At 40.1% G+C, this 25,188-nt stretch overlaps 1 long non-coding RNA gene across 17 annotated transcripts in view; it reads right to left on the bottom strand.

The window, feature by feature from the left end:
- LOC102156249 overlaps positions 1-25,188 on the bottom strand; it is a 53,709-nt gene that overhangs the window by 2,630 nt on the left and 25,891 nt on the right. For 9 of the 17 annotated variants that reach the window (XR_005358996.1, XR_005358992.1, XR_005358993.1 and 6 more), the window contains 5 exons: positions 20,139-25,167; positions 18,796-18,852; positions 9,803-9,914; positions 8,219-8,318; positions 331-357 (listed from right to left, as the gene is read on the bottom strand). This is a non-coding gene — a long non-coding RNA (uncharacterized LOC102156249). The remainder of the gene's footprint in view (positions 1-330; positions 358-8,218; positions 8,319-9,802; positions 9,915-18,795; positions 18,853-20,138; positions 25,168-25,188) is intronic. The other 8 variants (XR_005358985.1, XR_005358986.1, XR_005358983.1 and 5 more) reach the window with 8 other exon arrangements.

Consider the following 25,188-nt stretch of genomic DNA (forward strand, 5'->3'; position numbering starts at 1 on the left):
TAAAAGAGGAGAAAAGTTATTTCCTCTGCTTTATTAGGAGGGAGAAGATAATAAGTGAAATGTTAAAAAAAAAAACATGTAGTTTTTTGGGGGGAAGTGGACTTTGAGCTCCCATCTGACTTTTTCTATTTTCTAATAGGGGAAGACAGGCAATAATCTAACTCTGGGAGTGAGGAGCATTCTAAGAATCCATGTAAAATGTAGAATATATTAAAAGTTGATAAAGGGAATGGTAGACTGAGTTCATTTGAGAAACATGGTAGTTCTCTTACTCATACTGAGAAAGGAGATCATGAGTATAAAGTGATATAGTCAATCTTATGATATTACCTTTTTTTTAGCAAAGCTCCATTATACCTGTGTTGGAGAGGGGGAAAAAAAGCAGATGATTGATTCTTTTCAAAGTTAGAGTTTAAGAAAATATGTCTAGAAAAGTGAAAGAAATTAACTTATATTTAAGGATATAATTATAACAGTGGCCCATGGATTTAAGATAGGAAATAGAAAGACAGACAAAAGGTCCTGCATGGATAGAGTAGTGGAGTAGATGATATAGATCTTTATAAGGGTGAGGAATGAACTCGGTCAGGGTACATAAGCACATAAGTAGGATGTGTTGAGAGATAAGAGCCTAAGGTCAGAGTGAGCAATTTGAATTTATTTCCATATTTTTCTTGAAGATGGCAAGAGGTCCAGGGTATGACTGCATAGGTGGTATCTGCCATGAAGAAGACAATCACTAAAGAAGTCACAACCTGAGAGGCTTTGGTTTGGAAAAAAATGCATGTGGTAAGGTGTCCAAAAATGACGACAGGGTTAGGGGTAGAGGCAGGGAATGTGAGGGGGTATGGACATTTGTCATGAACGGAAAGGAGAGACCAGAACTCAGTGGATGACAGGAAGATAGGAACATCTACACGGCCAGTAGGGTGAGCCTCAGAGGGTCATCAGTGTGTGCGTGTGTGTGTGTGTGTGTGTGTGTGTGTGTGTGAGCACAAAGTGGAGGGAGGCAAATATCTCAAATAAAGACCAACCCTCACTATCCCACTGCTCACCAGACTCCGCCTTTCCTGCACAGCCTCATCTGTGCTTTCTGTTTGTTGCACTTAATATACAAGTTTCATGATAACTTCAGGAAACTTTCTCAGCTAATGCAATGTAGATGTATTCAGCTTGCTGTCTCATTTTACAAATACAATTTTTCCATCGATGTATATAATTGCCTCAAAATTCTTGCAAGGTTAAAAGGGAACTATCTCTTAAACATTAGTTTTTAAATTATGTATCACAATTAATTTACTGAATTTTTGAGCTTTATGACTTTTTAAATTGATTGTCTGAAAGCGAACTTCCAATTATCAAAGGATCAGATATTCTCCATTCAAAATTCCCCTGAGAGTAGCAGGAAGCTGGTTCAATATTTTCAAGATCCTGGGTCCCTTGTGACCAAATAGTAACTTGAGCCTCAATATGGGATCATCCAAAGTAAGCATTTCCTTAAGTGGGAGGTTTTGAGAAATCCAGAATCTAATTCTCAAGGCCACTGGAGCAATTGTTATATTTGGAAAACATCTTGCTTTCATTTTAGACACCAGGGTACCAAATGTGCTCTATTACATTTACACTGGAAATATGAAAACAGTCAGACAGCCCTGCCCAAATCCTGCCTTTCACAAAAGGATGAAAGCACAGGTTGTCAGAGGTGGTGGAGCTTAGTGTTAATCCTTCTTTTCTCAAGTGTCTATGGCATAGAAATAATATTTAGTTTATTGAGTGTTTTATGTGCAGGGCACTGTGTAAGTACTTTACATATATATCTGTATATCTCTCTATGATTATTTATATATATATTTAATATATATTCATAGACAGATGATGAATAGAAAGATAGATGATAGATAAGATCTCCACTTTTAAACCCTCTCACAAACTCCTCATTGTAGAGAGGAATTAGGACGCTAAAGTAACAAAAAAGAATAATTGGCTCTGAAGAACCAAACTAGAGTGGGGTCACTTATGTGAAGAATAAAATAAAAAAGGTCAGTGTAGGAGCATAAAGGAAACTTAACCTAATCTACAGGATTTCACAGCTCTTCTCAGAAATCACCCAGGATGCCAATCAACCCCAAATGCCAAGTCTGTCCATGCCTTCTCTGGACTGCCTTGTCCCCCTGACTCAGCTTTCTTGATCCAAATAAGAAAGACCACCAGGGACGCCTGGGTGGACCATCTGCCTTCAGCTCAGGGCGTGATCCCGGGTCCAGGGATTTAGTCCCACATCGGGCTCCCTGTGAGGAGTCTGCTTCTCCCTCTGTCTCTGCCTCTCTCTGTGTCTCTCATGAACAAATAAAAATCTTAAAAAAAAAAAAAAAGACCATTAGGCAACCAAATAGCTGAGAAGTTAGCCGATAACTTCTGCATTTACTACATAAAAACCCCTTAGTCTGTAAGAAACTTAGAACTCCTGGCCCCCATGCCCCTGAACTTCCCAGCCTGCAGTTCAAAAACCTTGCAAAACATTTATGCGTCCATGGTGACTTTCCTCTGGGTGCCAGGCATGGGTGCTGTACCCACCAAGCCCTTTAAGTTCTCCATCCCCACAGAGTACGGGGAGTCACCAGAGGTAAACACTCTCAGACTCCAGTCTCCACTTCCTTGAACTTACACTCCTCCTAGTTTTATTGCAAGTTCGTTTATGTCTGGTGCATCGTACTGTCATGAGGCCCAGCAAACCTGAAGAGGCTGCAATTCCCTCCAGAACCCTCATTCATATCTCTTTTTGTCTAGATGGCACAGTCTTACAAAAACAGAGTTTGGAAAACAACAGCCATCTTGGGGATCTTTTGATCTTGGCAAGTTGGTTTTTCTGCATAGTAAACTAGAATGAAAGAATCCAAAATTGGGACACCTGGGTGGCTCAGCGGTTGAGCGTCTGCCTTCAGCTCAGGGCGTGATCCTGGGGTCCCAGGATCGAGTCCCACGTCGGGTTCCCTGCAAGGAATCTGCTTCCCCCTCTGCCTGTGTCTCTGCCTCTCTCTGTGTGTCTCTCATGAATAAACAAAATCTTTTTTAAAAAAAGAATCCAAAATTAACTACTTTGGGAAATGCTGGTGGTGCACACAAGGGCCTCCCTAGGCCAGTCCACAGTATCATCTCTTTGATAATTGCTGGTGTCCATAGTTCTGTTTCCTCAGTTCCTGTTGGTTTTGTTAATGAGCACATGAGGTCAATAAATAATAGATCTATTATTATGGGGAATCTTGGAAGCCAAAGCTGCAAAATTTGTAAGCACAAGTTAAGCACTGAAAAGCTATTAGAGCATTAATGACCTAAGTCTAAGACTCTCATGCTAAGATAAGTTGGTCACGGGTTACACTGACACTGGGTTATCCTCTGACTTCAAGAAAATTTCCACACCACAAGGTGCACTGCAAAACACCACACAATCTCCAACTCAGTGAGACATCCCTCTGAGGTATTAATTTGGCTCTGAGAAACCAAGTCTTAGCTAAAGAAATGGGATCCTCATGTTTTAAATAATTAAACATGCCACCTCCTGACCCACTGCTTATTTTATATCTAAAACCTATGATTCCAGAAGCTGTAGATATCTGCAAAAATAGCAAAATCTTACAAAGACAACCTAGGATTATAATGGCCATTTGGGGAATGTTCCATTTAGACAAGATTGTTTATTTAATAAACGCAATATGGTCTCATTCATCTGGGGAATATAAAAAATAGTGAAAGGGAATAAAGGGGAAAGGAGAAAAAATGAGTGGGAAATATCAGAAAGCGAGACAGAACATGAGAGACCCCTAACTCTGGGAAACGAACTAGGGGTGGTGGAAGGGGAGGTGGGTGGGGGGTGCGGGTGACTGGGTGATGGGCTCTGAGGGGGACACTTGATGGGATGAGCACTGGGTGTTATGCTATATGTTGGCAAGTTGAACACCAATAAAAAAAATAATAAATGCAATGTAAGGATTTCCAAATCAAACAAGTACAATGGGATAACCATTTTAATTGGCATGCAGAAGCTTCTAAAAGGCTTCAAAATTCCAAAATGGCTTATTGAAATGTTCTCTGCCAAAGACTAATGACTAACGAAAAATTAAAGATGCAAGTGGTACCTAAAATCAAAAGCTAAAAGACTGACATGACCCCTATGACTCCCCTCTCTCCTCCTTACCTGAGTATTAACATTATACTAATCCCCGGATTGTCTTCCATTCTGAAGAGAATATAAAAGAACATGAACAAGAAGTTTGCCAGGCTAGTGGCCTAACCAACACTCCCAGATCTACCTTTGAAGGGACCCCCGTATGGGTCCCTCCCAGGCTTGACAATAGTCTCACAGATCTTCCTATGAAATGCTACCAGTTACTTCCTTTAAAAACCAAGGGGAAACTACAATTAAAATTAATGGAAAGTTTGCCAAATTTGGGTAGGTACAATGCTATATTTTCTACTTTAGATCCCACTTTCTCAGAAAGTACAGATGGGATCTTGCTAAAACTGGTAGAAACCAGTGAAAGTTGAGAATTCTTACCAGTTTCTGGTAAGATCTCTGTCTCTGGTACCCAGATTATCTTCAAGAGTGGCTCTGAATCTTCAGAGGGTAATATATTTTTGTTCCCTTTGGGGGAATGTCTCTTGGGTCCATGGAATTGTTCAATACAGCCAAGAATAGTTGCTGTTTGTTCTGGCTAACACCTGACAAGATATTAAAAATGATTATTTTGTTTGTTCGTTTTTAGGTAGCTCAATGGTCAGGAGTTGATCCAACTGAAAGCTGATATTCAGAGCCTATAGGAACTTTTTAAAGGCCTCCTCACCTAAGCTAAGATGAAATTCTGTACACAAAGGGAAAGAAAGAAGTTTCTGAAGTCTTTCAGAAGTGGGAGGATTAACTAAAATATTCCAAAGATGAAGAGCTTTAAATCTAAAAGAGGAATTTTGGTTTCCATCTTAGTTGAAGATTTTCCCCCAATCTAAAGAAGCAACTTAAAGATGGCGTAGTTGGATGGATGTGCCAACAACCTATGATGTCATCTAGGTTGCAACCCAATGCTTTGAGGAATTACAAACAATTGTCCTTGTCTTATAGATTGAATTTTTCCAAGAACAGAAAATGCAGCTCTAGAAGTAATCCAAGGCCTTCCTCTCCTGTCAACCAATCCCCAACTCCCCTGTTCCTCTCAAAAGGGTCATAGATATTGCAAAATTCTGTATTTAGGAAACAAAAATCTTTCTTGGAGGAATTTACATTCTTTTCTCAGCACCTTAGTAAACACTCTAGCCTGTCTTCTCCACGAACATTATGGAGGCCATCTCTTTGAACTGCAAACCTCAGTGAGAAACTCAGAAATAAAAAAAAGAATCAGAGATTTACTTGGAAGATTACTGTCTGTGAAAAAATTTTAAATTCGTCTCCGCAAATATTAGAAAGTCTGAGCAGATAACCTTAACTTACTCCATCTGCCAGAAACACTGTTTGGATCCAACTGTTCCTTTATAAAGTTGTGAACTTTGCATTATCATGCTTGTCTCATGGCTAACATTTTAAAATGAGAGCTAAAAGATTTCTGCTTCTGTCTGTAGGTTTATGTCTGTTTTTTTTTTTTTAATTTTTTGTCTGTTTTAGATGTGTGGTATGGTTCTACCTCCAGTGGTATTTTGAAAATTAATTTGTTTTCTTTCTTTTTAAAATTTTTATTTATTTTTAATTTTAGTTAACATACAGTGCAATATTGGTTAACTGAAGTAGAGTTCAGTGGTTGGCTTAAAGACAAACAAGCACTATATAAATTGTTTACTCTCAGAAAAACTTAAAAATCTAACCTAAATGATTTTTAAGTTCATGTGATTTAGGATAACCTTTGATAAATAAAAGCTAGGTTAAGTTTGTTGGCTTAATTAAAGCAGGCTGGTCTTTAGAGTTATCAGCATTAAACATAGCAATTCTATTCTACTGAGGGTTACAAGCAGTTAAGTAAGCTCGTGTCATCTCTGCTACAAAATCTGACAGCAAGAAAGACAATTAGAAATGGCGGTGAGCAGTTTATGATCTCATGAGTATTTTAATGAACTAAATGTATTTGGGTCTGTTAGTAAACATGGTTTCTGCCACACAGAAAAATTTGCTATGCTGAAGAATGTACTTCGAAAAATGATAAAATTTATTTACATTTTGCCAATCCGCAGACTGCTAGTGTTACCGACAGTCCAAAATTATTTGCTTTTTAGTTTTCATTAGAAATTACAGATTCTAAGAGTTAAGAATTATAACACACATAATTGAAACTGCCTAGAAATAATAAGGGTGAAGAGAAACAACTGTGTATAGGAAGTAAACAAGAAAGGTAAAATGATTGGTTGTTCCAGAATGAGGTCAAATATATGACAAAATCTGAATGCTTATAGAAAGGTTACAGAAGATTTGTGGAAAAGAAATCATTGGAAAGGAATTTTATGTGTGTTCAAATTGGCTAAGATTGGAATGGATTTATTTAAGTTATTTTTTAAAATATTTTATTTATTAATTCATTAGAGACACAGAGAGAGGCAGAGACACAGGCTGAGGGAGAAGTAGGCTCCATGCAGGGATCCCCACGTGGAACTTGATCCCAGGCCCCTGGATCACGCCCTGGGCCAAAGGCAGATGCTCAACTGCTGAGCCACCCAGGCATCTCTTATTTAAGCTTTTTAAATTGAATTTCAATATCAAAGGTACGTGGTACAAAATTAGAATTTGGTTTTCTCTCTGTTAAAGGGACAAAGTTTTCTTTGGATCGCTTTTGGTAATGGATTATGAAACTTCCTTTACTTTTCAATCTGTCTAAACAGCAAAGATTTTATGTTTTATGAAAAGAATGGACTGTACTTCTTATTGACTGTATCAGGTCCTTGATTACTTAAAAAAAACAATTTCTCAATATTAGGAAAGCTAAATTTTGTTCACAAATCCATAATCCTTTGTATTTGGCTTAACATCTTTTATGGTCATTTTGGTTAAAAAAATACATAGATATTATTTCATAATGATTTGTGCCTTTACTTAATATTCCAACTTTCTGACTTTCCGACAACGTTTCTAAAATCAAATTCTAAAATGAAGTCCTTTTGATCTAAAGTAACTTTGAGATTTCCCAGAGGGCTCCTGTAAAACCTCAAGACTTTTCTCATCTGGTAAAATGTTAAATTCTCAGATATATTTGATATGTTAAATTACGTGTGAAGCATAATCCAATAAAAAGTAATGTTTAACCCCGTTAGCTTATATTTATATGGATGCCTGTTATTAATGTTAATGTTCTAGAAATTGTGTGAAATTTCTAGATCTGATACACCCTGGTATAATGTTATCAGTCATAATTCCAATATTCTTAAAATGTTGTGTGCCACAGAAATAACTAAAGTTCCTTGACAATTCCATTATAATGAACTTGCATCAGATCTTCAACACTTGGGCATTTTAAAGTCTTTTGTTATTTAGACAGATAAATAAGGTTTATCTGCAAAACTGACATTCATGGAAAGGACTTTACCAAGTACTCCTGACTAATGACAATCTACCAAGCTACCGAGTTACGTGTGTTGAAGTTTGGCTGCATATCTCACAGTGGAAGTAGGCTCCACCTGATATCTGGTCCTGTGCAAAGGCTGGAGACCTCAAAATCAAATTCTGAGGAATTTACAAGGAAAAGGTGTAGCTGACATCGATAGACTGCATCCCTTCCTGCCCCCCAAGATGTTGGATCAAGAACATTTCTTTCCATCCCTCCTTCCTTCTTTGACCAGCTTTGTCTTAGTATTTGTACCACAAAGATTTTTATGGTGATTTTGTTCACCGTTGCCTTACCTGGAAAGGTAATGCCATTGTTCACATATGTCAGGTCATTGCAAAGTGTGGGGGGAGGGTAGTAACCCAATCTCTAAGTCAGTGTTGGATTTGTCATGATGCTGATAAAGTCTTGACCATCACAAATTTATCCCTGATTTTCAATGCCTCAGTTTCTCCAGAGTGACCTTATCCCTCTCTCTATCATAGACACCTTAACCTGGGGGTTCATTTCCTTATCTCTGATTAACAGTCCCAAACTGGAAACCTCTCATCCAAGCTCCTACAAGGAAAGAGACACAAGGCAAAGATAACCAGAAACTCAACGACGACAACAAAAACCCCTGTGCAGTCTCATATACCCTTAAAACTTACTGGCCTTCATGGCTGTCATCTCTCCAGTCCTAAACCAGAGTTGAAGAGGGATTATTAGGAGACATTCATGATTCAAAATTTGCTCCCTTTCGTAAATCTCCTGGGTAGGAATAAATGCAAAAGAGTCTATGATCAGAAACCTCTCCTCAGCCCTTAGAGAAATTGCAGAATGCACTGCTAAAGCAATAGGTGCCCCTCTAAAATCTCTACACTCATAAAAGTTGTTCTTGATCGTTGAATAGTCTTCAACTATCTTTTAGCTGAGCAAGGAGGTACCTGTGCCATAGCCAAGGCCACTTTCTGCATTGGATTGACATTTTGTGGATGTTGAAACTCAGACACACAAAATCTGAGAGCAAGCCCATTGGTTATGAGACTAATTTGACTCATTGTGAAATTATCATTTATTCAGCTGGTAACTGGTGGGCTGGGCTCATGGTTCAGATTTATATCGCAATTTAATCTTTCTATCCTATTTGTCTCTGTATTTTGTGTTGTGTTTCTAAGTACTCAGATATTGTCTATCCAGCCTTTGTAAAAACAACTAACCTGATACACTGATGTTTGTCCAATGCTTCCAAATGATATCCAACACCTATATCCTTTACACAGACTCCCTGCCTATACTTTCTATTTTGACCCAATCTAAGAGTTGTTTAACTGTGGCCTTTTGATTGGTACTGGCCCCAAAATCTTCTCTCACCTTGAAGAAAGATGTCCAATTATGGAATGGTGAAGAAAAATAAACAAAATAAGTAATCAAAAGGCAATGTCTATGCAGAAAAAACACCTAGCAATATATTGGGTGATCAGCACCCTGTAATGGGGACTTAATCAATCGTGAGGGAATGTAAAACAAAACTAAAATAGAGTCACCTACATCAGGAGCCAAACAGAAATAGTCAACACAGATGCACCTTAACCTTAACCTAACCTTACAGGAATTTATAGCCTTTCTTAGAGGACATCAGCCAATCCCCCAAAACCAAGTGTGTTCATGCCCTTTCAGACTTTCTTGTTCCCTCTACTCCATGACATTTACTCATACAAGAAAGAAGACCACCAGGCAACTAATCAGCTGAAAAAGCCAAATAATTTCCACATTTACCCTATAAAAATCCTTGCCTGTGAACAACTGGAAATTCATTGTTCCAATAGCCTTGAGTTTCCTGGCTCACAGGTCAGAAGCCTTCTAATAAGTTTGCCTTTCTACTTTGCTTTACATTCAGCGTGCAAAGTTCATTTTTTTGACAGTTCAAAGTACACAGCTAATAGAGAGAGGCAGACCCTAAATTGAATCTGGGCAATATGACCCTAAAAATGAAACAGCTTCGGTTTGAACTTAGGTTCAAAAATTCTAAAATCCTAAACTGGGTGTATAAGGAAAGTTTTGAGGCTCAGGGATATGGGGGCCCTACCACAGATGTTTCCTCAAAAGTCTCTCTAATGACAATCCCACATGGAGAGAGAAAAAGGCTTCCTCAGGCCTATGGCTCTGACTTTGGACTCTGAGGAAGGCACAGGGTCCTGTTTGTGTCCCTGGTGATGAGCTCATAGAGCCACCTGACTTATTAAATCACCAACCTCTTTCCGCAACAGCCACCCTCGATGAATATGGCAATCGTGCTTGGGTCAATCTCTGTAATAGTCAAATAGACTCCTGGGCTGAGGCTTGATAGATGCTCCCTCTCTGGGCCTTTTAGAGACAATAAATAAGGAACCGTGTCTTGCCGCAGCCCCGGTCTGCACATCCAGCTCTGCACTGTCTGAGGGCCCAGCTTGTGCTGGGCTGGGAATTCGCGGATCCCAGGAGGAAATGGGTATAACGGAGGTTATAATGTGGTATAACAGAGGCGTATCTGCCCAAGCTTGGTGGATACCAGAGCACCCAGGAGTCCTCCTCGACACAAGGTCTTCCAGAGCCTCTAGGAAGTCCTCCCTTCTATCTTTCTTCTTGCTGTTTTCCCTGCTGTATCTCTCTCTGCAGAAGTCTCCTACTCCCGGCCTAACTTGCTCAGCCTCCCTGCCATCCCTGAGGCTCCAAGTCTTCATCAGAAGGTATCCATATCCAGGAAGCTGTGATGGTGCCTGCGTATGTCCTTCTCCTGTGGCTGCTTGTCTGGCTGCTTCCTCACCCCGGGAGGAAGTTGCCCCGGGACCTGTTATCCTATTCCCATGTTTGCCTCTTTCCTTTCCTGCTCCACCACTGGTCGTAGACTGTCCCAGCGCTGCACCCTAAACAGCCATATTGCCAGTGCCCAAAAAACACCACCTTACCAAGGAGTGGAGGCTGTAAGGACACAGACGGTACCCAGAAGAAGGTGAGATACAAGCCTTGAGCCTAGTCGCTAACTCCAGTCAAGCTCCTGGGGTCAGATCCTCATCCCCTGTGGAAAAGCTACAGCTTCTATTTGTTGCCACCTCTAATCCACTAAGAATTACTGCAAAAAGTAATCTTTGTAAGCTATTATTCATTCCCCTTAACCAAAAAAAAAAAAAAAAACTTTAACAATAATAAATAAGTTACTGAGGTATTTATTATATGCTAAGTATTTTTATTATCTAATTTAAAGCTCATATAATTTTGTGAAGTACCTGCTATTCTTTTTTTTTTAATTAATTATTTATTTCTAGAGACACACTGAGAGAGAGAAAGGCAGAGACACAGGCAGAGGGAGAAGCAGGCACCATGCAGAGAGCCTGACGTGGGACTCGATCCAGGGTCTCCAGGGCCAGGCTCTGGGCTGAAGGCGGCACTAAACTGCTGCGCCCCCAGGGCTGCCTAGTACCTGCTGTTCTTACATGTACTTCCATTTAAAGTTTTAGGAAAACGGAGACTAGGATTGGTTAAATAACTTGCACGGTGCCACGAACTTGCAAGCAATGAGTGTGGGTGGTGAATCCAGGCACTCTGAGCCTTCCCCTTTGACCACGACTGGATACGACTTCCAAGTATGGGTTTGTGTGCATTGGCATGGAAGGAAACACACGGTATTTAATCTAGCTATAGCCAGCTAGCTCAGTCGGTAGAGCCATGTAATTTATACATATATTGCTTATTATATGTATATAGATACATGTATATATACTCCGCACAGACATATAGTACATTGTAAATCTCTCATAAGGAGGGACTGCATGTCTTTTCAGTGATTATACATCAGGTCTGTTGGCAAATTGAACACCAATAAAAAAAATTTAATATTAAAAAAATAGAAAAAAAAGGGTTATGATTATCTCTGCCTCAGTAACATCCCCATATCACCGGAACCAGAGGGAAGATTAATGTAATTGGTCAAGTAGCTATTATGTGCCCCACTGAAGGAATGGGTAGGCTTGGGTTAGCCCTCCTCTTCCACCTGTAGTGGGACATAGAGATTCTCTAATAATAGCAAGGAGATACCTTCATCTCTTACTTGAAACACTTCTGCTGCTTTTCCTTCAAATGTCCCTTCTACAAACCACCCGTCCATGGGAAGCCTCCAGACTCCCACCTCAATCCTTCTTGCCAACTTTCATGTTGCTAACTATCTTGGTTGATGCTGTTTCTTTGGCTGATCATTCTTTTCCGCGTCCTTTACCTATTCAAGTTATACTGATTCTGCAAGGCGCAACTCAACTTCCACCTACCTATGGGACCATATGATCATTCACTTATTTGCTTATTCAAAAATATTTATTAAATGCCTTAAATGCCAGGTGTTATTTTATGCTGAGTGGCAGGGATGGAAATGGGCCCCAAATAACTGAGTTCCTACCCTTACTGAGTTTACATTCTGGTGGGAAGTGTCTAGGAACAAGTGAACAAACATATAAAAAAGTAAGTTTCACCTTGGGACAAGCACCATAAAGAGAAACGAACAAGAAGCGAAGACAGTTATTGGGCAGGTAACATTCTTTACAGAGAAAGTGATATTTTAACTGAAACCTAAAAGATAAGAATGGACCATATCTGCGAGGAGCAGGAGGATGAGGGTTCCAAACAGAACAACATCCTCAAAGTCCCAGAATTGTATGCTTGGCTTTTGAAGAATAGACGCATGGTTGGAGTCCGATTAGGGAGGAGACAGAGTTGAGAATGAGGCCAGAGATAGTGCAAGGTCAAATCAGGTAGGGACTATGGGCCGTGTCCAAGCTCTGGATGCTACCCTAAGTGCAATAAAGTGCATTAGAGGGTGTTAGGCAGGGACTGGACATGACCTGATGTGTGTATTCAAAGGCACACTCCAGGCACCTCCTAGGGAACGGATTGTAAGGCTGCAAAAGTAGGATCAGGGATGTTAATGATCAACCTACCAAAGAAATGTAAGAGAAAGATAACTGCTCTCATTAGAGTGATGGCACCCCTGGGGTAATCCCACTTCATCATACCACGGTATCCTGCTTATGTGTTGCTGGAACCTAAGGACGAATTTTTGAGGACTTTTGCTTCTATGCTCGAGAATGGTATTTGTATTTTTCTTCTCTTATAAAATATTTGTCAACTTTTGGTTTAGAGTTGTGCTGGCCTCATAAAATGACTTAAAAACCATTCTCTTCCCTGGTTTCTGGACAGGGCTGTTATAATACTGATATTATCTCTTCCTTAAATTTTCTTTCTTTTTTTTTTCTCATTTTTTAAAATTTTTATTTATTTATTTAAACTTATTTTTATTGGAGTTCAATTTGCCAATATATAGAATAACACCCAGTGTTCCTTAAATTTTCAATAGAGTTTACCAATAAAATCATCTGAGCCTGAAATTTAGTTTATGAGAAGACATTTTATTGAAATTTTAATTTCTTCCCCAGATAGAGTATTTCACTTTTTTCCTTCCTAAAATTGTTTTGAAAATGAATTTTTTCAATTAATTTGCTCTTCTAATGTAAGTTAGCAAAGTTGGCATAAAACCATTTTTCTTATATTCCTTCTTACAACTTTATATCTGTAAGGTCATGTAGGGATATCCCAACTTTATGTTGACAATCCGTATTCTCCGTTTTTTTTTTTTTTTCTAAATCATTCTTACCAATAATCTATCAAATGTATTATTCTTTTCAAAGAATTAACTTTTTTAAAGAGGTGAAATTCACATATTATCAATTAACCATTTTAAAGTATAGAATTCAGTGACATTTAGTGTATTCAGTGTTGCACAACTGCACCTCTCCCTGGTTTCAAAACCTTCAAAACCCCAGAACACCCATACCCATTGAGTAACCATACCACATTCTTCATTCACACATCATTCACACATCCTCCCTCAACCCCCAAGCAACCTAATCTACTTTCTAACTCTAAGGACTTTCCTATTCTGGATATTTCATATAAAAGAAATCATACAGGAGCACCCGGCTGGCTCAGTCAGTGGAAATATGACTCTTGATATCCAGGTTGTGAGCTCAAGCACCACATTGGGTGTAGAGATTACTTAAAAATAAAATCTTAAAAAAGGGGGGGGATGGGGAGTCACACAGTATGTGACATTTTTGTCTGGCTTTTTAAACTTAGTATGTTGTTTCAAGGTTTGTATTATTACTCTGCTCAGGCTGTCACAACAAAATACCACAGACTGGTGGCTTAAACAACAGAAATTTATTTTCTCACAGTTCTAGAAACCAGAAATCCAAGAAAAAAGTACCAATATGGTTGTTTTCTGGTAAAGATTCTCTTCTGGGATCTTCGTGTGACTTTTCTTCAGTATGTGCTCATAGAAAAACAGTGCAATAGAGAACGAGCTCTCTGGTGTCTCTTCACATAAGGACACTAATCTTATCGGACAAGGCCCCACCCTCCATAGAGTTAAATGACTTCATTTAACCTTAATTACTTCCTTAGTAGCTCCTTCTCCAAATACAGCTTCCTAAGAGAGCTCAGGCTTCAACCCTGAAATTTGGGAGATCACAAACACGTAGTCTCTAACAAGATCCATCCATGTCACAGTAAGTATTATTAGGATCTCATTCTCATGAATCTGATGTTAAATCTGTGAATCCATGGCCAAATCTTAGGTCACAAAGATTTCCCCCCATGTCTTCTAACTAGTTCAAGTTTGAGGTCTTGCATGTTTGTCTTTGATCCATTTCAAGTTAGTTTTTATATATGGAGTGAGGTAGAAGTCCAGTTTCCTGCTTTTCTGTGTATGGTTATCCAATTTTCCCAGCACCATTTGTTGAGGAGATTATTCTTCTTCCTTGAATGATCTTGCACCTTTGTTAAAAATCAATTAGCCAAAGGTGTTTAAATTTCTGGACTCTCAGTTACATTCATTGGTATCTTTTTAAACCCTTAAAACATTACCACACTGCTTCGATGACTACAGCTTCATAGTGAGCTCTGAAATAGGGACATATTAGTCATCCAGGTTTATCTTTTTCACTCCCATTTTTGTCTATTCAAGGGTACTTGCACTTTTATATTAATTTGAGTATTGACTTTTCCATTTTCAAAGAATTAACTTTTGACTTTGTAAGTTTTCTCCTTTTTTGTCCTGTATTTCATTGATTTCTGATTGCTGTTTCTTTGCTACTCTGGATTTAATTTGCTTTTGTTTTTCTATCTCCTTATGGTAAGAATATTAATTAGTGTTATTAATTAACATTAATAATTAATTATTAATTAACATTAATATAATTAATATTTTAATTTTCTTACATATAATATATATTTATTATATATTATATATAATTTTAATGTAATTAATTAATCATTAATTAATATTAATGGTAATATTAGTTAATTAATATTAATGGTAATATTAATTAATATTAATGGTAATATTAATTAATATTATTAATGTTAAGCCTTTTCAGTAGACATTTCATCACTACACACATCTTTTGCAACTCTTTTTTTTAAAAGATGTTATTTATTTATTCATGAGACAGAGAGAGAGAGAGAGAGAGGCAGAGACACAGGCAAAGGGAGAAGCAGGCTCCATGCAGGGAGCCCGATGAGGGACTCGATCCTGGGACTCCAGGATCACGGCCTGGGTCAAAGGCAGGCGCTAAACTGCTGAGCCACCCAGGGATCCCACCTTTTCCTTTTCGAATATAAGTTTTTAAAGTCATAAATTTTCTATATAGGCTTAGAAAACCCCACAAAACTTTTAAATTATTTTTAAGATTTTACTGATTTCCCACAAATTTTGATATACTATATTTTCATTTGGTTCAGAATATTTTCTAATTTCTTTGTAAATATGATTATTTCATCTATGGTTTAATCAATGCAGATTATATAATTTTCACATATTTGTAGATATTCTGGATATCTCAACATTGATATGTAATTAAATTTTAGTCAAAAATATATTCTATAATATTTTAATTTTTTGAAATTTATTGATACTTATTTTGTGGCCTGGCATTGGGTAAACATACAAGATATCCCATTGTGTCCTCTAAAGTAATTTTTATTCCTGTTGGGTATAGTGTGTTCTATAAATATTAATTAAGTCAAACTGGTTAATAAATCGTTATTAATTTTTGTCTGTTTTATCAATTACTGAGGGAGGATGCTAAAATATCCAGCTATGCTTATGAATTTTTCCAATTCTTTTTTAAGATCTGTTTTCTCTTCATTTACTTTGAAGTTATGGGGGGGGGGAAAGCCTTAGGCAAAAAATGGAGATGTTTCTGTGTTCAAAGTGGGACTCTCTCCGCGTAAAGGAGGCTGCCTGCCACAGAAATTGGTCAAAAAGACGTGTCACTACATTTGAATAGTCTTGAATCCAAATACTAAGACCTTTCATATTCTTATTTTTTATTGGGCTTGTTTTGTTTTTTGTTTTGTTTTGTTTTGTTTGAGAGGAAGGGAGAAGATGTGGGTGAGTCCATAGAGTGAAAATTCTCCTTGTAGTTAATACCGCACGCAATGGAACTATCAATGGAAACATGTGCCTACCACTCATCCAGTCAGAGTCTGGGTCTTGGAGGTCGGGGGAGGTCACTGCATTAACTGGATTTCCTAATTTGCATTTGAGTTTAAGGAATGAAGAGTTAGCTTGCTCCGTGTGCTCCATTACAGAGCATGCTGGCCTCTACCCCTGAGTTATCTGAATGCCAGTGAGATTATGGATATCCTCTTGAGCTCAAGTCTTTCATGGGGGCAGGAGAGAACACAAGACTTTCTCACGCTGACTGTATCCCCAGTCTTCAAAATAAAGAAGGTAGGAAAATAAGAAAGGAAAGATAAGTGGAGGAATGGTTAAAAAAATAAAGGGAAGGAAAGTAAAATTCATCATGATACCTGGAAAATCTGTTCTCATTCATCCTTAATCCCCAGTCTCAGCAATAGCTGTTCCTAAAAGTACTTCCGAGTTGCCAACCTAGATGGAATCCCCATCCAGTCCAGTGTTCCCCCACGTTAGCCGTTTTCAGTCTTTTCATACAATCTCTTTACCATAGCCTATCATCAAGCCCTCAGTAACTTCCTACACACACACACACACACACACACACACACACACACGAAGAGAAAAGAAAAAAGAAAAAGGTGAAGAAGGGAGGAAAGAAGATGAGAAAAGTGAAAATAAAGAGACACAAAGTCCTGTACCCAAAGAGAATATAATTTCTGGCAAATGCCCTTATATGCCTACTGGCTTAGCCACTTTTTGTGTCTGTGCATGTGTGTCTGTGGGAGTGTGTGCAACATTCTTGCTGCATCTGCTTTCATCTATTATTAGTGCAAACTGTCTATAATCTGGCACTGGACCTTTCCCATATGTCTGTTGCAGCAGAGTGGGTGTATACTCATTGATAATCATTATAACAACAGCAATAATAATGATTGATGTTGCTGACTTCTCCAAATTTCTGTGATCCAACAGCAGCACCTGCTATTTCTGGAGAGAACACAGGTGGAAAACTATGAGGGGGGAAATATATTTTCAAACCAATGTACCAGACTTCCATTTTTGATTTTCCATAATAAGACGCACATAAATTGCTTAACAAGTATGAAAGAACACTAGTTAATGAGGAAGCTGACTTAGATATTTTTTGTCACGTCCAGTAAAAAACTCAATTTTGTTTCTGATAAGAGATACATAATTTCTAGACAAATAATTAAGGGCATCTTTGCATTGACTTAATATTTTTTCTTCTATCAAAGCTCTTCAAGGACTAAGTGCATCAATGTCTACATCTGTTACCCTGAACTTATTTCCAGTAGAAATCTTACTATTAACTTTGATGGTTTAGCATCCATTTGTCCTGACTTAAGTCATTTAAAGGATCTGGCAAAACAAATTACTAATCTGAAACTGCAGTGTTTCATTTCTAGGAAATGTTGGGATTTATAAAGCTCTTTTTGCTCTCAGGGAGGGTGTTCCTTCTGGCCAAGTGTAGAATATTATTGGGAGGGTGAGGCATTTTCCTTTCCACATTCTTCCTCTCGGAGGCTGGGAACATCCTGTGCATTCTTTCCTATTTTGACACCTGGCCCTCCAGTCACCCAGCTGGGGCTGCCTCCCCAATCCTTGCCTAACGGCCTCCTAAAGGAGAGGAGAGGCTTCTGATCAGTGTTTGTGGCTGGACAGGGACACAGGGGGGCCAGGTCCCATGTATCAAATTTACTTTTGGGCTAAAAGATTCACACCAGAACTTGTTCTTTGTTTGCTCTTTCATTCACTGGTCTTATAATCATGCTCCGCTTGCACTCTGTGCTGCTACGTTGGGAGAGGAGAAGTTAGCCCCTCTCTGGCTTTCCCTACTTCCCTCTACTTGGAGTTGGTAAGAAGTTTGATCTAAGATGTGCCGTTCAGATTTTCCTTATCTCTTGCCTGCTACTAGCTGGAAGGCTACATACAGGCCCGAGATTTAGAACAGAGAAGGGAGTGATTTCTGGACCTCACTTAGGCCTTAAGCCTAAAAATGCACGTTTGGTCAAATGATCTTTACCAAACTCTGCATTAACTGTTCCTTGGCCACTTCAGTCATTAATAGTGTTACTTAACTATTAAGAGCTAAGGGGCAGTTACTTGACTATTGCACCTGGGGCGCCTGGGTGGCTCAGTCCATTAAACTTCCTACTGTTGGTTTTGGCTCAGGTAATTATCTCAGGGTCCTGAGATCCAGCCTGCATAGGCCCCACACTCAGTGGGGAATCTACTTGGAGATTCTCCTCCTTTGCCCCAACTCTGACTCACGGAGTCTCTGTCTCTCTCTCTCTCTCAAATAAATAATTTATTTTTTTTTAAATAGTGCTACTTTGAGCTTAGAGGTGATTTACCAGGCAGGATCTATGCATTTCTGAGTGTTATAATATGGCCCACTGTACATGCCTATGTTATAATACCTAACATACCCTACTAGGAGTTGCTAGGTAAAACACAAGATGCCCCGTTGAATTAGAATTTCAGATAAGTAATTTCTTTAGTATAATTTCATCTCAAATATCTCATGGGACATATGTGTACTAAAAAAAAGCATTCATTGGTGATCTGAAATACAAGTTTAGCTGAAAATCCTGGCTTTTTAAATTTATTTGTTTGCTTCATTTTTGCAAAACCTTGCGACAATCAATGGCTATGAGTTTACTGAACGTAAACTCCAGGGCCACATTGCCTGCATTTAAAATTTCTGCTGTGACTTACCAGATCCATAGTGACCTTGGGTGATTTTATTTCAACAAATCCTTCCTCCCTCCACAACTGTAACAAGAACATGATAGTGTTACTTTTCTCATGTGCTTAGCATCGGGATTATATGAATCAACATACATAAGTGCTTAGAACGGTGCCTGGCATATGGTAAGTAGCACACAAGCACTAGCTGATTCTTAACCTGTGTTCAGTTAAAATTCTCAGGTCTTTTCAGAAGTTTTTTTTTTTTTTTGTACACAAAGTTTTCCCATTTTCACATTGTGTGATCTAAGTTCACTGTATATGAATTTAGGTATGTGTGAACATGCATGAGCACGTATGCATGTATTCATCCCTCTTCTCTCCCTTTTTTGCTTGTCATTCACTCCTTTGCTTGTCTCACTCAGTGTCCTTCCTTAGCAGACAAGTGGGGCACTAACCAAGGGGACAAATTGGGGAATGAGTTAAGGAGGACAGGAGATGAGAATGGGAAGTCCTTTGCAGACAGCAGCAGATGCCAAGGCCAGAGGATGGATTATACCAAAACTGCCTAGAATGGAAACAGAGAACTGATGACCAACAAGGTCCAAAATGAGTAATGAAGAAGAGCAAGTCTTTGGGGACCAGGGGGAGTGGGGTAAAGTTAGGGTTCTCTACCTAAGGGTTTGAGCTGAGAAACAAAAGAACCGCAACCTAAAACCAGAAATGGTCAAAGAGGGTTGGATACTCTGATCTTGACCTGGCCTGTGCCCTCCTGGACTGACTCCTAACTGTAGAGCCAGGGGCATGGGCAGCCAACCTAGGACAGAGTCAGGTTCTGCTGGACAAAGTGCTTTCTAAGCCATCATTCAAGTTCTGATTAAAGTATCAAACCAGGTGTTCTGGAAGGCAGGGCACCAGCAGCCTCCTCTAGGTGAAATTGCCCAAATTATGAGTCTGCCTCCTACATGATCATCCTGCCTGCCTTTCTCCATCTCCTTCGCTAGGAACTCAAGAATATAATGTTGAAGTTCCTGTGAAATAGGAGGGAGAGAAAATGAGTGAAAATATCAGTGAGGGAGACAAGACATCAAAGACCCCTAACTCTGGGAAATGAACAAGGGGCAGTGGAGGGGGGGGGCGGGGGGTGAGGGTGACTGGGTGACGGGCACTGAGGGGGGCACTTGATGGGATGAGCACTGGATGTTATGCTATATGTTGGCACATTGAACTCCAATAAAAAAAAATTTTTTTAAGTTCCATACAGATCTGCATCTAACTAGGACCCCACACCTCCAGAAACCCCACCACTACACAAAAACTCCCAGGGGCCATAAGCTCTCACAACCACTGGAAAAAGAGCCTCTAAAACTAACCTTGCCTTTGTTCCTCATGCCCGTGTCTTCTCCGGTCTCCATCTGCTCTCACATCCCCTCCCACACCAGCCATGAAACCAGCCTGAGCTCTTCCCCTGGAGCAGAGTAGACAGCTGCAAAGCCCAGAAAACAGGAAAGCCCATGACCCTCTCTCAGTCTCCATCTCCCTGCCTGGAGTGTTCAACATCCTTCCTCACCTTTCCTGTGTCCGAGGCATCACTTTGCCGACACTGACAGCGAAGAAGCTGCAGGTGCAGGGTGAGCATGGTGTTCCACGGAGAAAAGCACTTGCGGTCAGAAGCATCTTTCCCTCACACACTCTCAGAGGTTGATTCTGTTCTCGAACTTCGCTCCCCCAGTTCTGAAGGCAGGGCTGTGCCTGCCTGTGCTTGTAGGCATGTGCTGTTTTAGAAGCATTTAGCGCTTTATATTATATTATATTATATATTATATTATATTATATTATATTATATTATATTATAGCATTTAGCAGTATGGATATTGTTTAGAGGCTGAAAAATGAGATACCAGAAGAAATGAATGACCCAAGCGCTGGTGCATTTTGGTCTTTACCAACAAAAAGAAGTAGAGCTCGAAGGCTATTAACTATGTAATTAGTGCTTGAAACTCTCTTTGCCTCAATTTATTTGGATATTTCAATTAACCCGGTTAATTACCTATATCGTTCATTTAGTGTATCAGTAAAAAATCCACGGACTTTGGTAACTATTTTCAAAATTGATTTAGCAAATGTTTGCTCGTTATCATAAGTGTATCATTGTACTAATTAGTATACATCATATTAATATATTATAATCAATACATATTATCATTATTATAATTTCATCAGTATCATAATTACTACTGTTAGTGTTATTCATTAGTTTCGTCTGAAAAAAATTTGAAAAAGAAGAACTTGAAAATGGTTTTACTTGAAGCTATTACAAGAATAAGAGGTCCTGAAAGTGTTTTTCCCCTAAATTCTGGCAATCTTAGAAATAGTCACAAGCATTTCTTTTAAAATTCTTTAGATGATTAAGAAAAAAAAACCCACATATTTAAAAATTGGTTTATTTGCACAAAGAGCAGTTTTGGGCTGGGCAAGTTAAAAGACATTCTAGCAAATGGAAGGAAACTGCCTTAGAATGGGAGGTTGAGGCCAGAGCAAGACTCTGTGTTTCTGACCTTGTGTCATGCGGGCTCCCCGCCCCAGCTCACGATTCATGGGCATCTTGCTCAGAAGAGAACCCTTGTGTGATGAGTAAAAGACTTGCTTCTCTTTGACCAGGGTCGCTGAGTATATAATTACTCTTCGCACCTGTGAATAGGTGCACCTCTCACGCAATTGTCCATTTATGCTGACTTATTCTGGCATGAGTCATGTCAGATACCTCCTGAGTGTTAGCACCAGGATTAAAATCAAGCCTGAGCTTTTCCCCACGCCCTGCTCTCTCCCCTCTCCACGCATGATCCTGGTGCAGGGTCAGTCCCACAGTACCCTTTGTCTGGCTGACACAGGCCCTTTTCCCAACTGCGGGGCCCCCAGGGCTCTAGAGGAGGCTCTCCAGTCAGTAAAAGACTGAGCCAGAGTGTTCCCCGTCCTGCTTCCATGCTCTGTCGCAAGGAGTGTGCTGCCCCAGGAACAGAGTGACCTCGATGAGACGGGGCGACCTCGCAGTAATGACCAGAGCTATCTGTCGTCTGCGTTCCCCAATTCACTTGAAATAAATTTCTAAGCCCAAGATGGAGCTTCTCTTGCCCGGGGGCCACGTCAGCAAACCACAACTTGGGTAACTTCTGTGTCCCTGTAAGTGCTCCGTTTGACCAGGATGTAGTATGTCACTCAGCCAGTCTCCAAGTGCCAGGCCAGCTCCGGGCTCCATACTTTATTCTTTGTCCCTTATTCTTGATCCTATAAACACTTCCTGTATTCAATCTCATTTTGTAGTTCTCTGGATGCTTGGGAACTCCTCTCCATAAAGTATTTAATAAAGTTTGTCTGTATCATCTAAATTGTCTTCTTTACTCATTTTTGACACTTTGCAGCAAGTGCTTCTTTGAAGGAGGATTCGGGCAGCTTACCTTCATTCCTACCAAAATCCATATCCTTTCACTGTTCAGACCCACTTCCATATGTTTGGGGAGCAGCACTTCCAGGATTGTAGTGAGTTTCCTCTTCTTGACAAAGGCTCGTGGGTTAAGTTAGAACCTACCCGTTCCAAAGGGCCTGAGCCCCTGCCCAGACTTCCCGTCTCCAGCCAAGGCTGTCTTTCCTGTCCATCAAGTCACAATAGGCCAAGAGACCACCAAGCTGGCCACCTGGGATCCTGCCCACATCATGTAATGTCATGCCTTCCTCCTCCTGATGACCAGGACCCATTATCTCTCCCAGTGCAGTGACTCCTTTCTTGCCTGCTGGTCCCTGGACACAAGGAGCCAGCATGCCCAGGAAGCAGTGGTAGCTCATCATGCAATGGGAGTCTTGCTATGTTTCTGGAGAAAACATGCCCTCACTAGAAACCATGATCTCCACACCTACAGAGCCCAGTGGGAAAAGGAAGCACAAAATCCTCCACGGGGTCATTGTAAATGAGGGTAAGGGGTGTCATTCTTCTTTTTACCTATTGTTTCCATCGCTATGTTTTCTTCCTCTTGGGAACATAGTACCGAATAAAGGTCTTTGATTCAAGGCATATGATGTAACCTGAAGGATAGCGTCTTAAAGCATTGGCTCTAAGTTGGCACTTTGGGTATACCTTCGGTAGGCTGTTTCCCCAGTGGTTTCTGAGTGGTATGAAGTGTGATACCGTGAGCCCTGTGCTGTAAGCTGGGTGACTTAGTCTGGCATGATATTACGTGAGACCTCACACCCGTGGACCAAACACTTAATGAGTCCTCAGACGGTGGTGCTAAACCGCTGGCAGGAAATGTGATCTCATACTTGGAATATTGTCTATTCCTGTGAGAACAAATCACCTCCCTTTGTAATGAGAAAGGGATACGAGTCTGTGATATCTGGGTAACAAGTGCTTAACATAAGCCTCCTTTGACTCCCGGGTGCCTTAGCAAGGTCCTTGCACTTGCCTCTCCCCAAGTCCCTTCCTCCTTAACTGACACCCGATGCCCTCTGTTTTAAGGTGATAAGTGGCCCTTACTGCACGCTATGGTAAACTTAGAAAAACAAGTTCATTTTTAGTGGCAGTTATGAGGACCCATTAGGATTCAAATATGACCGACAGGGTAAGGATTCATAGGAAATGTAGCTCCTCCCTACTTAATACATAGAGGGGAGGAACACTTTTATTTCTGTAATTCCATTACTCTTCCAGCTATTCAATCATTTCCGACCTTTGTCTCTTCTCCTCTGGGACAAGTATTACCAAACTTTGATCTCAGGGTTGATGTTGTTAGTGTAGCCATCTGGTAAATTCCCAGGTGGGAGATTGTGGAAAGGAGCTTTGGGATGGTCACTGGAAATGTGCATATAAGGTGAAAGGGGTCTCATGTGGTCAGTTGCCGCCAAGTGGTTGTGGATTTCCTCAAGGATTGCCGCCATATTGCGGGTGCACCATTGGTCTTTGTTACAGGCCATTAGGTCATTCAACAGTGATGGTCATTCTGTACGGTTCAGAGTGGGAGTCCATGCTGCTGGATCCTTGCATAGCCTCCACCTCTGCTGCTGCGGCGGCCCTTTTATTGATATGCTCATTGCCACTGGGTATGACAGAGGCTGGTGATATCCTCTGGCTAGGTCATTTGTCTAGTTGCTGGTTTGGTGTTTCTTCCATGGCAGCTGCTCTCTCATGGGCCTTAATATGTAATGGAAAAATTTTGACACATCTTGTATACTCCAGAATGTGCATCCCTGTGCCTCTGTCACCTCTATCCCAGACATTCTCATCCCTGATCTTCCAGTATTTTTCTTTCTAGGTCCCAGATCAGCAGGGTAAGTCCTTTCCCATTGCTTCCAAGTATGTATGATGAGGTATACATTTATATAGGTTGCAAATTTCTCAGGCCACCTTCTTCCTACACAAAGTGAATCACCATGATCATCACCCAAAGGTCTTTTGTATTGAGATGATTTTTCCTTGTCATTGTTTTCAAAGGCCACCTGTACGTAAAGCTATTAGGCAGCTGCCATCCATTTTTGGCTTATATTCATAAACCAAGCCAATCCATTTGTGAACCAAAAGTTTAGACTTTCCCCCCCTTTCTTCACCTGTTCATACAGGGTTCCTCCACAAAGGCAGAGAACAAGCTGAGGGAAGGGCACTGAAGCAACAACAGTAGCTCCCATGGCGATCCGAGATATCTGTTATATAGCTTGCTTATATCCCATGGTTCTGCTCCTGCTTAATTCATGGATGTTCTACTTCTGCTTTTCAATGGATTGATGCTGGGCCTGCTCAGTCTTAATAACATAGTAGATTTGATGGTCCTCAAATTATATTGACTGTTTTGGATGCATGGTCACTTGACCATGGGTTCAAGTAATCTGCCCCCACTAGGGACAAGCAACATAACAGAAGTCCATTTTCATAATATGTGTATTTCACCCAAAGTAGCATGGTCTAGAGCAGCTTTTCCCACTTGCGTTCCTCCAACATCAGAGATTCTGTTGAGTCATACACCCAAAGAGCAAGGCTGCTTCGCCTACTGCATGTACATACTGAAAAGCCTGGTGTGTGAGCCAGAGCAGTGTCCTTCGGTGTTAAATATGATGCCCCCTGCACCCAAGGAGCCTATCAGGTTCTTTGCTTCCTTCTTCAAGGCAGTAGGTGCGATATTTAAAAATGTGTATTTTACATGGAGGGGATGACCATGGGATTCCTGAATTTTTATGTATGTATAATACTCTTAAATCATTGTAGTATTTATCTCCAACTCTCTGATGTGTGCATTTCTTACCAAGACCTCCAGCGTGCCAGCATTTTCTGTCTCATGTGACTCAGTGGATATATCACATTAATGTAATGGATCAGTGAGAGGTTCTGGAGGATGCCCAGACAGTCCAGATGTTCTTGGTCTGTATTACGACAAAGAACAG

This window comes from Canis lupus, chromosome 5 (assembly GCF_011100685.1).
Source record: "Canis lupus familiaris isolate Mischka breed German Shepherd chromosome 5, alternate assembly UU_Cfam_GSD_1.0, whole genome shotgun sequence".
Lineage (NCBI taxonomy): Eukaryota > Metazoa > Chordata > Mammalia > Carnivora > Canidae > Canis > Canis lupus.